The sequence below is a fragment of the Hyperoodon ampullatus genome (genome assembly GCF_949752795.1).
Source record: "Hyperoodon ampullatus genome assembly, chromosome: 8".
Lineage (NCBI taxonomy): Eukaryota > Metazoa > Chordata > Mammalia > Artiodactyla > Ziphiidae > Hyperoodon > Hyperoodon ampullatus.
In genome coordinates, this window is record NC_136921.1 from 91,308,693 (window position 1) to 91,324,279 (window position 15,587).

Consider the following 15,587-nt stretch of genomic DNA (forward strand, 5'->3'; position numbering starts at 1 on the left):
GACACAAACGTAAGATCAATGACAGTAAGTAAAAACCCTGTAGTTCTGAAAATGAGTCTGACGTAGCAATACTAATTCATAATATGTGTTTTAAAAGACTCATTTTCTAGTTCTGTCCACTGGAAAAGCCTGTAAACAATGGTTAACCCAACAGCAATGAGCACTTCCAGAACCCTGATTGTGTCTCTAAATACTATTTCCCACCAAAAGGGACCAAACCTCTTAGAAAGATGGCTGATTCCAGGTGTGAGGCAGGAAGTTTATTAAATGAATCTGGAATATCTTATCACACCAAGTAGTAAGGAAGCAGCGATGGAAAACTACTAGGATTCTGTCTAAAGGATTTGGGCTCTAGCTTAAAGATGGGATCATTTGAGCATCAGTAGGGGATGTTAAATGCAATGGATTGAAACATATCAAGTATATTTAAATCCATAAGTTCAGTACGATACCAAAAAACTAAACTCATTAATCACCTTTAGAGGATGCTAGGGAACCAATCCATTGTGTTTTAAAAACAAACAACAACAAAAACAAAACAAAACGAGAAACTGGTCTCAGAGTAATGAAAGAATCAAGAGGAACTTTCTCTTTACAGAATTTTTTCAACTAATAAGTGAATAAGGAATGACAGAATTAGGATATCACCATTTGCAACCTCCTAGTGAATTAATGAATCTGGGCAATGACCACCAATGGCTGCTCACATCACCAAAAAAAGAAAATCAGGCATTTTATACCTTCTAACAGAAGTGCAAAACACTGCGTGTGAAATATTCTTGACAAAATAATTGAACCTGAATCTTATCAAGCCTCTAAATATGACTACCAATTTACAGCTTACAATCGCAGAGGAACACATTAAACAACATCACAATCAACAAAATCCAAACTGTTGGAAACCCCAGGACAAACAGCCAGTTTCTTCAACAATAACAAATGAACAAAATTGCAAGGAAAAGAAACAAAGAAAGAAATGGTAGGAAGACCTATAAATTTTTTGACATGCAAATGTATTTATTTGATCATATTTGAAAAGGCAGGGTAGAATAAATCCATTTTCTTCATGGTATCACTGTAAACAGACTGAATTTCAGAGCTCTTAGCTTCCTTCACAGACTTCTAAAGAGTGAACATAAGCAGCCCGGCAAGCCTCTTCCTTCCCCTGCAGGCTCTCCCGCACTTGTTGGAGTAGGGTGCTGCTGGGAGGGGTTGGTGATAACTGATGCTAAATAAATATCAGACGGTGAATTTGTAAAACTCTTTCTACCTCCTCCCATAGGCAATGGGGTGACTTGGATTATTCTTTAACTATAATCATTGAGTAATCAAGTAAGTTTATCAAACACAGGATGGAGGGAAGTTTCCATTGTAGATAATTTCCAAAGGTAGGAATGGATGAACTCAGAGCTTCATTATTCAGTCCCTTCTTTTGTTGTCCAGAGTGAAGTATGCTAGCGATGGAGCTCAGATCCTTGGTCCATTGAGTCATTGGTGTAATGCACTCAGTTCCTTTGGAAAAGCCATCTTTGGATGGGGAAGAGAAGTTAGCTTATTATAATGATGGTACTATACGAGGAAAATCAAAGCAGCAAGCAGCAGGCAGTGACCCTTTCCTCTTGAACTCCAATGATCATTCCACTCCTGTCAGCTTTACAGTCCAAGCAAACTCAACTGGGAAAGCAGAGGGCCAGATGGAAGAAAGGAGGAGGCCTTTACCCAGATCTGTGGACCACTTCAGGTCTTCCTGGATCCCAGCATCCTTACCTTTGTAGCTGAGGTAGTTGTGAGGGATTGAAGCTTTAAGACTCCATTTATTTTTACCAGCACAGTAAGAAGACATAAAAAGCTGATCTTTTTAAGGTATACCATACAATTACCATGTTCTTTTCCCATTGCACCCTCCATGGTTTAGATGCGTAGATAACCTCCCCATTATGCTCAGCCACTTCCCAGCAGCAAGACGCCTTTCTTGGAAGATGATAACAATCAGTCCATCTTTAGTTGGTCCAATGTTGAGACGACAGTGTCCCCCCAAACTTACTGTTCTGAAATGATTTCAGATTCACTTGCGATGTCAGACATGGCCATGTCCTAATGATAGTCCTAGGATGCCTTGTCCATAGTGGTGCCCACCTCCTACTTGTGACCTAGCAACCTCCCTGGTTTGAATTTACCTTGATAGTTGCAGTATCCTCCATGATAACAGGAGTATTTCTGACCCCATCATCAATCACTACCACTTCATCCTTGACAGGGATATCATTGTAGAGCCAAGAAAGAAAATCTGTAGAGTTGCAGTAAGTATCAGGATATTCTTCCTCTCCATCAGACCAAAAGCAGGTCAGGTTTCTACTTGCTAACAAGGTCATAAAGCTCTGCCTTTGTTTTCACACTGAAAAATACTGTGTTTTTGAAGCCATTTTTCTTAAAATAGGTAGAGTGGGTGGAACCATTCTAAGAATGGTTGATACAGTCCATAGCTGTATGTTCCCCTTCAGGACAGCTGTTCCCAACTCATCAACTTATCAAAACACAGTGGGGCTCAGGTCCTCCACGTTCCAGCTCCACGACACAGGACTCAGCCAGTTTGTGAAGACTTGGTGATGCTTTGTGGTCAAGACTATATATGGAGCTTGGAAGAGGTCAGCCCGCTTGGGGTGGAAGAAGTCTCGGTGAACTGCCACCCCAAATCCAAGTAGCTAAAGCACAGTGGGTGGTTGTTACACCTGAAGTGCTTGTCCTGGGGCCACCACTCGCCCTTCCGGTGCCACCAGAACCACTTGCTGCCCCAGGCTGGCACCCAAAACATACTCCAGGCCACTACACCCCAAATGTTGCCTCATGGAACCAGCCCAGAGTGAAGACTCAGCCCACCCCAGGTACAGTGGCACCTGGCACATGCTGAGCCCTGAGCGCCCTCCCGGCCCTCCTGGCAGCAGCCCTTCGCCTGCCACTCCATCCCGAGAGTGGGGACACCTCTCTCTTGGTTTACTGACTTTTAATACACCAAGCCTAATGAATGGAGCTTGTTTGGAACCTGACTCAAGCAAAGGAAACATTTTGTTATGTGCTGTTTTAAGGAAAACAGGACCAGTATGCTGTTCATGAAAAGTAGATGAGATGGGCTGCAGAAATCAGGAAGAACTGAGAGCACTGGGGTCCATACCTGGGGGTGGCGGGGTGAAAGCACAGGCCAAGTGAGGCAGACACGGCTCCTTCCTCACTAAGTGACACCCGTCACAATCTCACTTATCTATTGTCTCCAATTTGCTCATCTGGGAAATATTTGGGTTTGAAAAGAATCTTAGAATAGGGATCCAGAAAAAGCTTAGCTATATTAAACTGTGCCCTCCAATTCAACTAGAGATAAAACAAGAGAGGAAGGAGACATATCTCCAAATTCAATTCTCCTATCTTCACTTATGTTTTATGGAGAACTTATGTCATTCACAAAAGAAACATCATTTCCCCAGGGGAGACAGCAGGTGTACATTTTCTCTCAAGGCTATTTAATTGCTGTCAAGAAGACATATGATTAACAAAACCAAATGCTGGAAATATGAAGTATAGACAATTTTAAAGTTGTTTATATAGTTGATTACAGTATATCACACAATGTGTTTATTTGCCATAAACCTGCCTATCAGAGACTGTTTCCACACCTGTACATCTGCACTAAACAGCCCACCGCTTAGCTGTGTGTAAATTCCCAGCTGAGAGAATGGCCAGCACCCGGCAGAAGCAGCTTTCTCTTGTGGCATCTGTTACCCCTTGGGCACCAGCTTTGCACCAGTGAAGGTGGGGCCTGAGCCCTGTGGACCCGTAGCATCCCCTGCTTTGATGAGAGAGCCCTTTGAGCTCTACAGAAGGAAAATAGTATGGAAATGACAGGCCTTTGCGGTTCTTCACTGTCCGTTGTGACGTTGCTGCTCAAAGTGAGGCCCACTGTCTGTAATCTGCTGGTTATTGTTCAGAGATGAGACAAGAACGGAGTTGAGAGGAAGCATTTAGAGTTGTTGACAGCCATGTGGCAGCCTAAGTTTATGTCTGTTGAATCTAATTCAAAAATGGGACTTGAATTTTGTGTATATTGATTTTTTATTCCATTTTAAATTATTTTTTATTGCACTTTGCAAAATATCAGGCTGTGACATATTGGAAATAAAAAAAGAAGCTGATCCTTCACCACGCATAGTTTGAGAAGCATTGCTTCAGAGCAATAGCCCACACGGATGCTACATCCCAGGGTTTCATTTTTTTTTTTTTTTTTTTTGGAGTACGCGGGCCTCTTACTGTTGTGGCCTCTCCCATTGAGGAGCACAGGCTCCGGACGCGCAGGCTCAGCAGCCATGGCTCACGGGCCCAGCCGCTCCGCGGCATGTGGGATCTTCCCGGACCAGGGCACGAACCTGTGTCCCCTGCATCGGCAGGCGGACTCTCAACCACTGCGCCACCAGGGAAGCCCCCAGGGTTTCATTTTGACACTCTGACAGTTCCCAAGGGGCAGCCAATGGCAAAAAAATGTGGATCTACAAAGATGGTCTCCCCAAAGGGTCAGAAGGTCCCTCACAGGTGAGAAGCAGGTATCTAATGTACCACACATGTGTTAGGTCCATGGCAGGGGTTGGTAGACCTAATGAAACCAGCCCAGCTGACCCCTTGTCACAGCATAACTGCAGGCTTTTCACTAGTACTAGTAGCAGCAGCAGCTAAGATTTACAAAGGACTTATTATGATGCAGATACTGCCCTAAATACTTTACATATACAAAATATTAAATAGCTCCTCTCTCTTTGGAGTAATATATAGTCTCCCCTATGCATTAGCAAGAGAAGTATAGCATCAAGTCTGTTTACAGTGATTCCTTGTATAGCTATGAAAAGTTGCTAACAACTGGCCTCTTTTTGGGGTATTTCAAGACATCATGCCATGTATACTAGAGACAATAATTAAAGAATGGAAACATAATACCCAGGAAATAAGAGTTTTGTGTTCAGATACTAGGAATAGAGCATAGCTGGAAAAAAATTTAATACAGAAACAGCATTCAGTATTGGAAATTGGGGGATAGGGGGAATAAGGGGAATAGGGGGATAGCTTGGACAATGTTTTCATTTTTTTGTTGTTGCATTTGGAAATTCTCAGGCATGAAACAGAGCAAAAAATATAAATGTAAGAAGCAAAGACAACAACATAAGACAACTTGCATCAGAGCATAGAGACCTTATCCAAGATGAAGTCTTCCATCTACAACTTTTCTCCCCCCAACCTGGCTGATTTTTTGAAAAGATAAACAAAATTTTAAAACCTTTAGATGGACTAAAGAAAAAAGAGAGAAGACTCAAATACATGAGACCAGAGATGAAAGAGGAAACATTACAACTGATACTATACAAATACAAAGGATCACAAGAGACTATTACAGTTATATGCCAACAAACTGGATAACTTAGAAGAAATAGATATATTCCTAGAAACATACAATCTACCAAGACTGAATCATAAAGAAATAGAAAATCTGAACAGAGCAATAACAAGTAAGGAGACTGAAAAACCTCCAAATAAAGAAAAGCCTAGGAACAGATGGTTTCACTGGTGAATTCTACCCAACATTGTAAATTAATACCAATTCTTCCCAAACTCTTCCAAAAAATTAAGAGGAGGGAACACTCTCAAACTTGTTTATGAGGCTAGCATTACCCTGATAACAAGGCCAGATAAGGATAGTATAAGAAAAACAAAAACTATAGACCAATATCCTTGATGAATATTGATGCATAAATTCTCAACAAAATACTAGCAAACCAAATTCAATAGCACATTAAAGGGATCATACACCATGATCAAACTGGATTTACCCCTGGGATGCAAGAGTGGTTCAGCAGTGCAAATCAATGTGATATACCACATTAATAGAATGAAAGATAAAGATCAGATGATCATCTCAGTAGATGCAGAAATAGCATTTGACAAAATTTAATATTCTTTCATGATAAAAACTCTCCACAAACTGGATATAGAAAGAAGATATTTCAACATAATAAAGGCCATATATGACAAACCCAAAACTAACACCATACTCAGTCTTTTCCTCTAATATCAGAAACAAGACAAGAATGCCCACTCTCACCACTCCTATTCAACATAGTACTAGAAGTCCTAGCCAGAGCAATCAGGTAAGAAAATGATATAAAAGGCATCCAAATTGGAAAGTAAGAACTAAAAATGTCTTTTCTTCAGATGATATGATCTTATATATAGAAAATCCTAAAGACTCCACCAAAAAACTGTTAAAACTAATCGGTGAATTCAGTAAAGTTGCAGGATATAAAATTAACAGACAGAAATCAGATGTGTTTCTATACACTAACAATGAAATATTTCAAAAAGAAATTAAGAAACAGTCCCATTCACAATAGCATCAACAACAATAAAATACTTAGAATAAATTTAACCAAGGAGGTAAAAAGACCGGTACACTGAAAACTATAAGACTTTGAGGAAAGTGATTGAAGACACAAGTAAATGGAAAGACATTCCTTGTTAATAGTTTTAGATCTCCATCCTGCTCAAGTTATCTATAGATTCAATGCAATCCCTATTAAATTGCAAAGCCATTTTTCATAGAAACAGAAAAAACAGTCCTAAAATTTGTATAGAACAACAAAAGATCTCAAATAGCCAAAACAACCTGAGAAAGAAAACAAAGCAGGAGGCATCACTTCCTGATTTCAAACTAAACTACAAAGCTGTAGTAATCAGAACAGTATTATACTGGCATAAAAAATAGACACACACACCAGTGGAGCAGAATAAAGACCCCATGAATAAATCCTTGCATATACAGTCAACTAGTATTTGATAAGGGAGCCAAGAATACTCAATGAGGAAAAGATAGTCTCCTCAATAAATGGTGTTCAGAAAACTGGGTAGACACATACAGAAGAATAAAATTGGACCCCTATCTTACAAAAATTAACTCAAAATGGATTAAAGACTTAAGCATGAGACATGAAACCATAAACTCTTAGAAGAAAATATAGGGAAAAACCCCCTTGACATTGGTCTTGAAAATATTTCTTTGGATATGACACCAGAAGCAAAAGCAGCAAAAGCAAAAATTAATAAGTGGGACTATATCAAACTAAAAAGCTTCTGAGCAGCAAAAGAAACAATCAACAAAATGAAAAGCCCACTTATGGGATGGGGGGGAATATTTACAAATCATGTAACTGAAAATAAGTTAATGTCCAAAATATAGAAAGAACTCATACAACACAATAGCAAAAAACCCAAACAATCCAATTAAAAAATAAACAAAGGACCTGGATAGGTCCTTTCCAAAGAAGACATACAAATGGCCAACAGGTACATGAAAAGATGCTCAACATCACTAATCATCAGGGATATGCAAATCAAAACCACAACGAGATATCACTTCACACATATTAGGATAGCTATTATCAAAAAGATAAGAGGTGGTAAGTATTGGCAAGGATGTAGAGAAAACGGAATCCTTGCACACTGTTGGTAGGAATGTAAATTGTTGCAGCCACTATGGAAAATAGTTATAGAGGTTCCTCAAAAAATTAAAACTACCATATGATCCAGAAATCCTGCTTCTGGGTATATATCCAGTGGAAATAAAATCAGGATCTTGAAGAGATACCTGTAGCATCATTCACAATAGCCAAGATACAGAAACAACCTAAGGGCCCATCAACAGATGAATGGAAAAAGAAGATGTATATACAGGGAATTATAGTCATTATTTTGATATATATAGTGGAGAATAATCTGCAAAAATACTGAGCCACTATGCTCTACACCTGAAACTAATATAATATTATAAATCAGCTATACTTCAATTAAAAAGATGTGACATATATACAATCAAATATTATTCAGCCATGAGAAAGAAGTAAATTCTGCCATTTGTGACAACATGGATGAACCTGGAGGACATTATGCTAAGTGAAATATTGATAAGTCATACAGAGAAACACAAATACTGTATGATATCACTTACCTGTGGAATCTAAAAAAGCCAAACTCATAGAAACAGAGAGTAGAATGGCAGTTAACAGGGGCTGGGGTGAAGGAAATGGGGTGATGTGGGTCAAACTTTCAGTTATAAGATGAAAAAGTTTGGGGGATCTAATGTACAGTGTGGTGATATAATTAACAATGTTGTATTATATACTTGAAAGTTGCTAAGAGTAGATCTTAAATGTTCTCACCACAAAAAGGAAATGATAAGTATGTGAGGTGATAGAGGTGTTAGCTCACACTATGGTGGTATATATATCATTTCACAATATATGTGTATCAAATCAACACGCTGTACATCTGAAACTTACACAATGTTATATATCAATTATGTTTCAATAAAGCTGATAAAAGATATTTTCTTTATTGATAAAATGACAATCTTGGGGAAAAAAACCCACAAAAACATGTTTCTGTGATCGTCTCTTGCACACTGGTTCTTTCTGCCCTGGATCAAATGCTTCATTAAGTGACTGTTATTATTGCTGATCTCCTCCCTTCAAAATATCTACCCATCTATTGTTTTCTCTTATGGTCCTTCTTGGAATCTGAAACCACATATTCTAAGGAAATTCAAGAATCAATCTAAAGGAATTTTTAAATTTACTATTTTACATAGATTGGATTGGGTCACTACAAAATACAATCTTTTTTGTCAGCTCTAGGCAAAGTATTTCTTTTCTCTCCAAGTCTGTGTTGTTGAAAAACTTAGCAGGAACTTCCCCAAAAGTTGGGTCTTGATGCTAAAGTGCACTCCCAGAAGTGCAAAGATAATGTGTAAAAAAAAAAAAAAAAAAAAAAAAAAATCTGTCAGTGATGTAGATGAAAATGAACATTAGAGCAATTCTTGGTCAGCAGAGAAAGAACCCAACGTTTACATAATCCTAATGTGCATACATGGCTTCTTCATATTTTCCTGCTAAAACTCATCTGGCTTTGCTCAAGTCCTCAAATGCAGTGAATTCTAGGCAGCACCTGATATTTATTCATGCCATTGTCAAGAGCATCTTTGCAGTTCTTGCCAAGGTTTGTCATTGAATATGTTTATCCAGCTGCATGGCAAAAACATAATACACAGTCATCATTTTACTCAGTCACCTACTCAATATTTTCTTCTATGATTAAATTAATTCATAAATATTACACTTTTAATACCAGAAAGCTATGGTTCATACAGCCAGTTGAATGCTTGTTTGTCCATTTTCTAATGTTGCTGGGCACTCAGTCATTTCATTATAGAGTTTGAAATAATGAAAAGCATTGCATTTACTTAACATGCACAATAAACAGAGCAGGATCCTTCTATGAGCTCCTTTATTATGCAGTGTAAGGCTGTAGGAGGAATTTTGTGAGAAACACTGGAGAATTGTGTGGGGGGTGCTTTGGAAATTGTTCTGTATGTAAGCAAATATGCTCTGATTGCCTAATGCATAGGACAGAAACGCTGGCTCTATTTGCAGCTGGCACAGTTTTTTGCTCAACCCTGGAGGGTTTCAAACAAACACACACATCTTGGTCTTACTCGTACCTGATTCATTACCAGACTGTGCTCAGGAACCTTGTAAGCTGTTTCCATGTACTGTGGCATTTTTGAGACTCCTTCCTTTAAACATCCACACCCAGTCTGGTTTTTTAAAGCAGCCTCCAGAAGCTCTTAAGTACTCATCTCCACAGTAAAAGGATGGAAGCTTATGGGCAAGAGTCTGCTTTGCCCTCCAGTGCTGACCTTGGTGACAGCAGCGCAATATGCCTCTAAATAGATACCTGGCTCCGGAGGCAAGAGCCATATACCACAGGACACTTATTAAATCACCTTCTGAATGAAATATTTATAGCTAGTACTGCAGGGCAGTTAGCTTTTCTAGAAATATATCCAAATTTGCTCCATCATTCTGGGAATAGCCTTGGTTAGCAATTGCTCATAATGTCAATGCTTTTGGAAACTTTTTACAGTCGTTTTATTGTTTTTAGTTCAAAAATAAAACTTAAAGGAGCTTGAAAACTAGGTTCTTAGATGATCACATGATGGCCTGATTTCCGTGGTTTCAGTTCTGTGCATTTTACTTTATGTGCACCCACTGAAATTAACCAAAATTAATCCATATTTGAACAAAGACTGTGTATACAAATAAGCCCTAACACTAGCTGAAGCGTTTGGAATGCATTGGCCCAGGGAGGCGAAGAAGTTATAGCAAACAACATATGGGCTTTAAAACCTGGAACTATCCAAGACAGAACAAGAAAGCTATTTTCACTTTCCTTGTTCCTTTTTTTTTCCTCCAGAAGATGAGTAATTCCTAATCACATTTTATTTTCATCTTTAGAGCTGTATCCTGAAAGAGCCAGGTCGATTTAAAACTGCTGGTGAGTTTGCAGCCCTGTCCAATAATTACCTAATGCATTTGTGTCATCTGCTTTCCTTGTTGTGTGAAAACACACTAAGGAAATGTGTGTAAGTCCACTGAATTGTTCCCAACTCTTTTATTCACCTTTCAGCATGCTAGTTCCTTCCCTTGGCATTGATATCATTATGCATTTGTCAAAGATAGACTGTCACTTCAGGGCCTCTATTATGTGCAAGAATTGGCAGCAAATTTTGCCACTGGGATTTGCTTATATCCTCTGTATGTTATTGTACTTCTTTGGAATTCAGTAAATTCCGTACACCCACTTCTTTGATGTTCATTCCAGCCCCTAAATGTGGAAACAATGACTGAAATTTTGGATCAAAGCATCTCATAGATGGCAGGCAACACAACTCTCTGATTATTCACTAGAGCAGAGGGGACCTCCCCTTCCCACCTCCCCCGCTAAAATCTAGGCCAACAGTCCTCCAGGAACAGCTCTAGCTTCCCTAGTGCAAAGTCACGAGAGGAAGCTAAAGAAAACCACTCCAAGGTTTTAGGAAAAAGAAAGAGACTAAACTGAACAGCTAAAGTGAAGTTCGTGGTCATTTCTAACTACAGAGAAAGCTAACTACTGTCCCGGTTGGTTCTCTCGTTTCTTTTCCACTGGTCATGCTCTAGTCTAGCACTTCTATTGGGCCAGGCTTATTTCATGTTTGGAAAAGTCTCCAGATCTAATTTCTATATAACGTCAGCTGTACAAGATGGCCTGGATTTTTTTTAATGCATGCTTAAAAGAAGAGGTAAACGGTCCAGGAATTAAGAAATTTTTAAAGTAATTGGAAAAAAAACAGAATTACCAAAATTTCAACGAGTTACTTTTGCAAACTATAACTAGCTGTCTGGAACAAATTTTCAGTGTTTGCTTTTGCTTTACTCCTGGGATGCCAGTGCAAATAATTACTTCATTCAATTTATTTCACAGGTCAACTTTGACTCATAAAAGCATTAAAGCAGGTAACCCCCTAGGGATGTTGGAAAGACAGATGAGCAAATAGATATGAAACTGTTGTAAGCACTTTCATACAACAGGGGAAAAAAGGCACTTATAAATTCAGGGTATTTTATGGTTATGTGTTGACTTCACTCCATTTGGTATCCAGAATGTGCTAGTTATAATTAATACACAATGTTGGGAACTATTATAAAAGTACCATACTCTTAAAATATAGTGAAGAAGATAATTGTGTTTGAAGAATCTCATCCTGTGTAAATTAGAAGAATTCCCAGTAGAGTGCCATAATTGAGAATTGGGCTGACTGCACTGAATGGAGAAGAGAGCCCTCTTAGCATGACAGCCTGTGTTCAATCAAAAGGTAGAGTGTCAAGGAGGTAACATGACCGCCCTTAAAATACCAGTTTCAGATTGCCTAAGTGAGAAGCTTTTACTGCCCAGACGTATGCAACAGTGACATCCAGCGGTTGTGGGAATAATTACAAGTGAATCTCATTTTAAAATACAAAGTAAGTTTTAAATTATAATTGAATATTCTGTATTGTCAAATGTTGTCTACATTCTTTGTCTGGCTACAGTGTAAGTCAATAATTCAGGCTGGATGCCAAGTAAAGCAAAACTCACTCTGTTTATTTCTTAAGTAGTTTCCAAAGTCTGTTGTTCTGTTAGTCTTATTTTGATGTTTTATAATTTAACTAAAATTATAGTGGGTCTACTCTTCAAGGGTCTCCCTGACCCTCCTAAGCACACTTAGATATTTTTGCAAGCACAAATGAAACTGTGTGCATGCTGCAGACAAACAGCAGAAGTGAAAGCTGCACTTGACTCCACTGTTAAATACTCCAGGGAAGGCATCTGTGACCCTGAACATTTTTATTGTTGTGGAATTGCTCAGAGAAGTTCATTACGATTTTTTCCAAGTCATTGAAGATGAAGAGAAAGAAGAAAGGGATAGAGAAGAAAAGGAAAGGAAAATAAAGAGGATGAGGAAGGAAGGAAAAAAGGAAGGAAGGAAGGGAGGGAGGGAGGAGAGAGAAGAAAGAACAGGACTACTCACTGATCTTTAACAAGTTTTGGTAATATGTCCATGTGTGATAATAGATCTAAAGAGGAAATTCAAAAAGATAATTAGCCTCCCCCCAGCTTCTGGTTTTAAATTGCATTCCTTCAACTGCCAGCCAATTAACTAAGATAAAAAATAATAATTTTCATTTAAAACAATCTGAGAAAAGCTGTTGCTGCTGTACCTAGAACAGTGCCAGTTGTAAGAGGATGTATCATGCTGGGAAAGAACTCTCAACAGAAGCCTGTTAGGTCACCTCAGCCAGTAAATTATTTATGTCCATGTCAATGCCGAGCACATCAGGTGACTGCTTACCAACTTCCCAGGTGGCACTCCTGAGAAACCGTCGTCTCGTGCCAAGCCGTTTCTCAATCTTAGACTCCCTTCTCATATTGGGGTTTTTTTCACTTCATCCGCCTTCTTCCTTAAAGTTCTCACAACGGGAAGAACTTACAGGCACCCTCTCAAATTCTCCTTGTTAGAGGAGGGAAGAAACTAACAAACAAGCCGAATATCTATCCAACTCCAATAAGATAATCAAGACAAAATTCCATAAAGAGCTCCAAATGCCCTTTAGCTCATATACCCCCGTTGTGCCCTAATAGAGGAAAAAGAACCGCACAGAAGCTGTGTCGGCTTGAAGGAGCATGTGCATGTGAAACCTGTGAGGGGCACTCAGCAGAGAGCGTCAGGACAAAGAGGTGCGGATGGTCTCCGTGAGGAAAGTCTGGGAAACGATTCCCATTGTGTCAGTGAGAGTTAGGGGAGATGTACACTGAAACAGAGCAGGAAAATCTGCAGGCTTTAGCCAGGTTTTTTTGCTTTTATGAGGTCTTTGAACTGTAAGGGGGATTATCCAGATTCTGAAGCGAAAGAATGCGTGTTCCTATCACTGCTCTCCTAGTATCTTCACTTGGAGATGCCTCTGGCTTCTTGCTTCTTTGTGGAGAGTATATGGAGAATTAGCACACCCAGATCTCACCTCTCCTTTTAGTTCTCTTGGAGTCTGGCTGGGTGGCTCTTATCTTGTGCACCCTGGAACTCTGATTCAAAGATTTCTAGAGTCAAGATTGGGGTCCCTCGAGAACAAAGGTAGAACCTCCCCTTGACAAGCTGGGACCTCCTACACCAAGATGGCCATGGCCACCGCATTACCAGCTCTTGCCAGTACGAGTAGCCAGAGGCTGGCATGAGGGATCAGTTCCCTTCTTTTCTCTCTAAAGAAAAATCCTGCCTTGCAAAGCTTTCTTCAGTGTTTCAGAACCAAAAAAAAAAAGCAGTTGCACAACATGCATATCCTCTCCTGGTTTATAGCTTCGGGTATAGTTTTACTGCAGTATATATATCTAATAATCCATTTAATTTCTTTAGAGAGATGTTATATATATACAGGTGGCATTTGGATGGAATCACATGCCATAAACCTGTCTGCTCCTATCCAGGTTCAGAATACATAAGAAGCTGTTTTACAGACATTCTAGAATTTTTACATGGTCAATTGGCTGGTTTTGTATTCTGGAACATATCAGAGCATCTACAGGAAAAAATATATATAAATTCTATAAAATGGTGGCAGGATTTCTGATTTACTGATACTGCTGGTTTGAATTTTCACAAAAATATTTATCTATAGGACAATGTATTAGGCATATTCTTAAAGGTAAATAACTGCAGCCAATAAAAGTTGGGCCTACAAAGGGTCCCATCTTCTACTAGTTTTCTGCACCAAGAATTACTACCAGTGTAATCATGGCTCCCTGCACACTAATATTTCCTCTGATACAGTATGATCAATGTTGTGGAAAAACATTTATTATATTTCTTCTAGCTACTTAAAGGCATTACTGAATTATGGGCATCGCAAAACGAATCCACTGTGCATTTTTTCTTTATGTGACATTTTTACAATCTTCATTTTCTGCTTTGCAGATACTGAGCTATAGAGATCCACACTTTGTCCCTCTTACAACTGCCACTGGGGCCACTCTCTCCTTTCTGCTTTATTACGTCTGAAATGCACTTCATATGATAACATTCCTTTTCATTCTGTGCCGGACTCTTCTTTGAAAGGAAGAAGTTATGAAAGAAATTAAACAATCAGTGTTGTTAATAACAGTTCTTAATCTTCTTTCTTAACTAAGGTTATGAAGTTTAGACTGAGAAAAGGACAAGGGGAGGAAATGGTATTTTATGGAATCATTCCGGGAGAGCTGATGGAATGGGTGTGAGTTTTGCAGTTTTGACATTTAACAATTTTATTAACATCTTTGCTTATTATGTACCTTAATCCACAGGATCTGCAGTGGGGAGAGAGTGTCCAGCTAACAGCTCGTGTCCCAGGCCCTGCCAAGGGATGAATCAATTAGCAAGAGAAGCAATGATGCAAATGCTCCGGGGTCACTCGGGATGCTGTTTGCCTTTTTGATAGAGAAAGCACGCCATAAATAACATCACACCTCAGGAAATCATTCCAGGAGGCCCAGATGCTGGTAAGGCTGCTGCCTGGGACGGAAGGAATCATTTGCTCATTGTGTGTATTTCCCCCATCACAGTCAATGGAAGATTTGTAGTAAAATCAAAGTATTTAAAAGGAGGACAGTATGTGGTAACGGAGGCATGTTTGGTAAATTTTTTAGTACCAGAACCCATGATTTATGAGCCAGAGTTAGAGCCAACTTTATTACAAAAATGACTTCACCCATAAAAACCTTATTCAGGGCTCTCAGGAGAATGCTGTAGTACCCAACAGCATTATTATCCAGCAACTATCTACAAACAATTCCCTCCTCAGTCTCATTTCTGCCCCCTTTCAAGGGGCAGGCTTCCCCCTTTACCTGCTGAAAAAGTGGGGTCCCAGGCAATGTGCTGTGCTCTTTCTGTGGTGATTTGCCTGGATGAGGCATTTATAAGCCAGAGCAAAAGCTGCCTCCAGGGTCTCAGTCACATCTTCCCCAACCTCGTGCCCTGAGGAATAATGAGCAGAAGACACCCACTCACCCTTCGTTTCCTCCCTGCACAGAGCTTTCCCGCTCCCTGCACTCCCACCCACTCCTCCAGAGCTTGGATCCCCATCACCTCAGAGGGACAGGCTGAAGCTCCCCCTCTTCTGACT

General features: G+C 39.5%; 1 pseudogene across 1 annotated transcript; it reads right to left on the bottom strand.

The window, feature by feature from the left end:
• Positions 1 to 1,102: 1,102 nt before the first annotated feature.
• Positions 1,103 to 12,866, bottom strand: LOC307057528 (tissue alpha-L-fucosidase-like; annotated as a pseudogene). Its single transcript has 3 exons — positions 12,791 to 12,866; positions 1,881 to 2,867; positions 1,103 to 1,228 (listed from the first exon to the last, which is right to left on the bottom strand). The product of its transcript is annotated as a tissue alpha-L-fucosidase-like (transcript).
• Between the last annotated feature and the right edge of the window lie 2,721 nt (positions 12,867 to 15,587).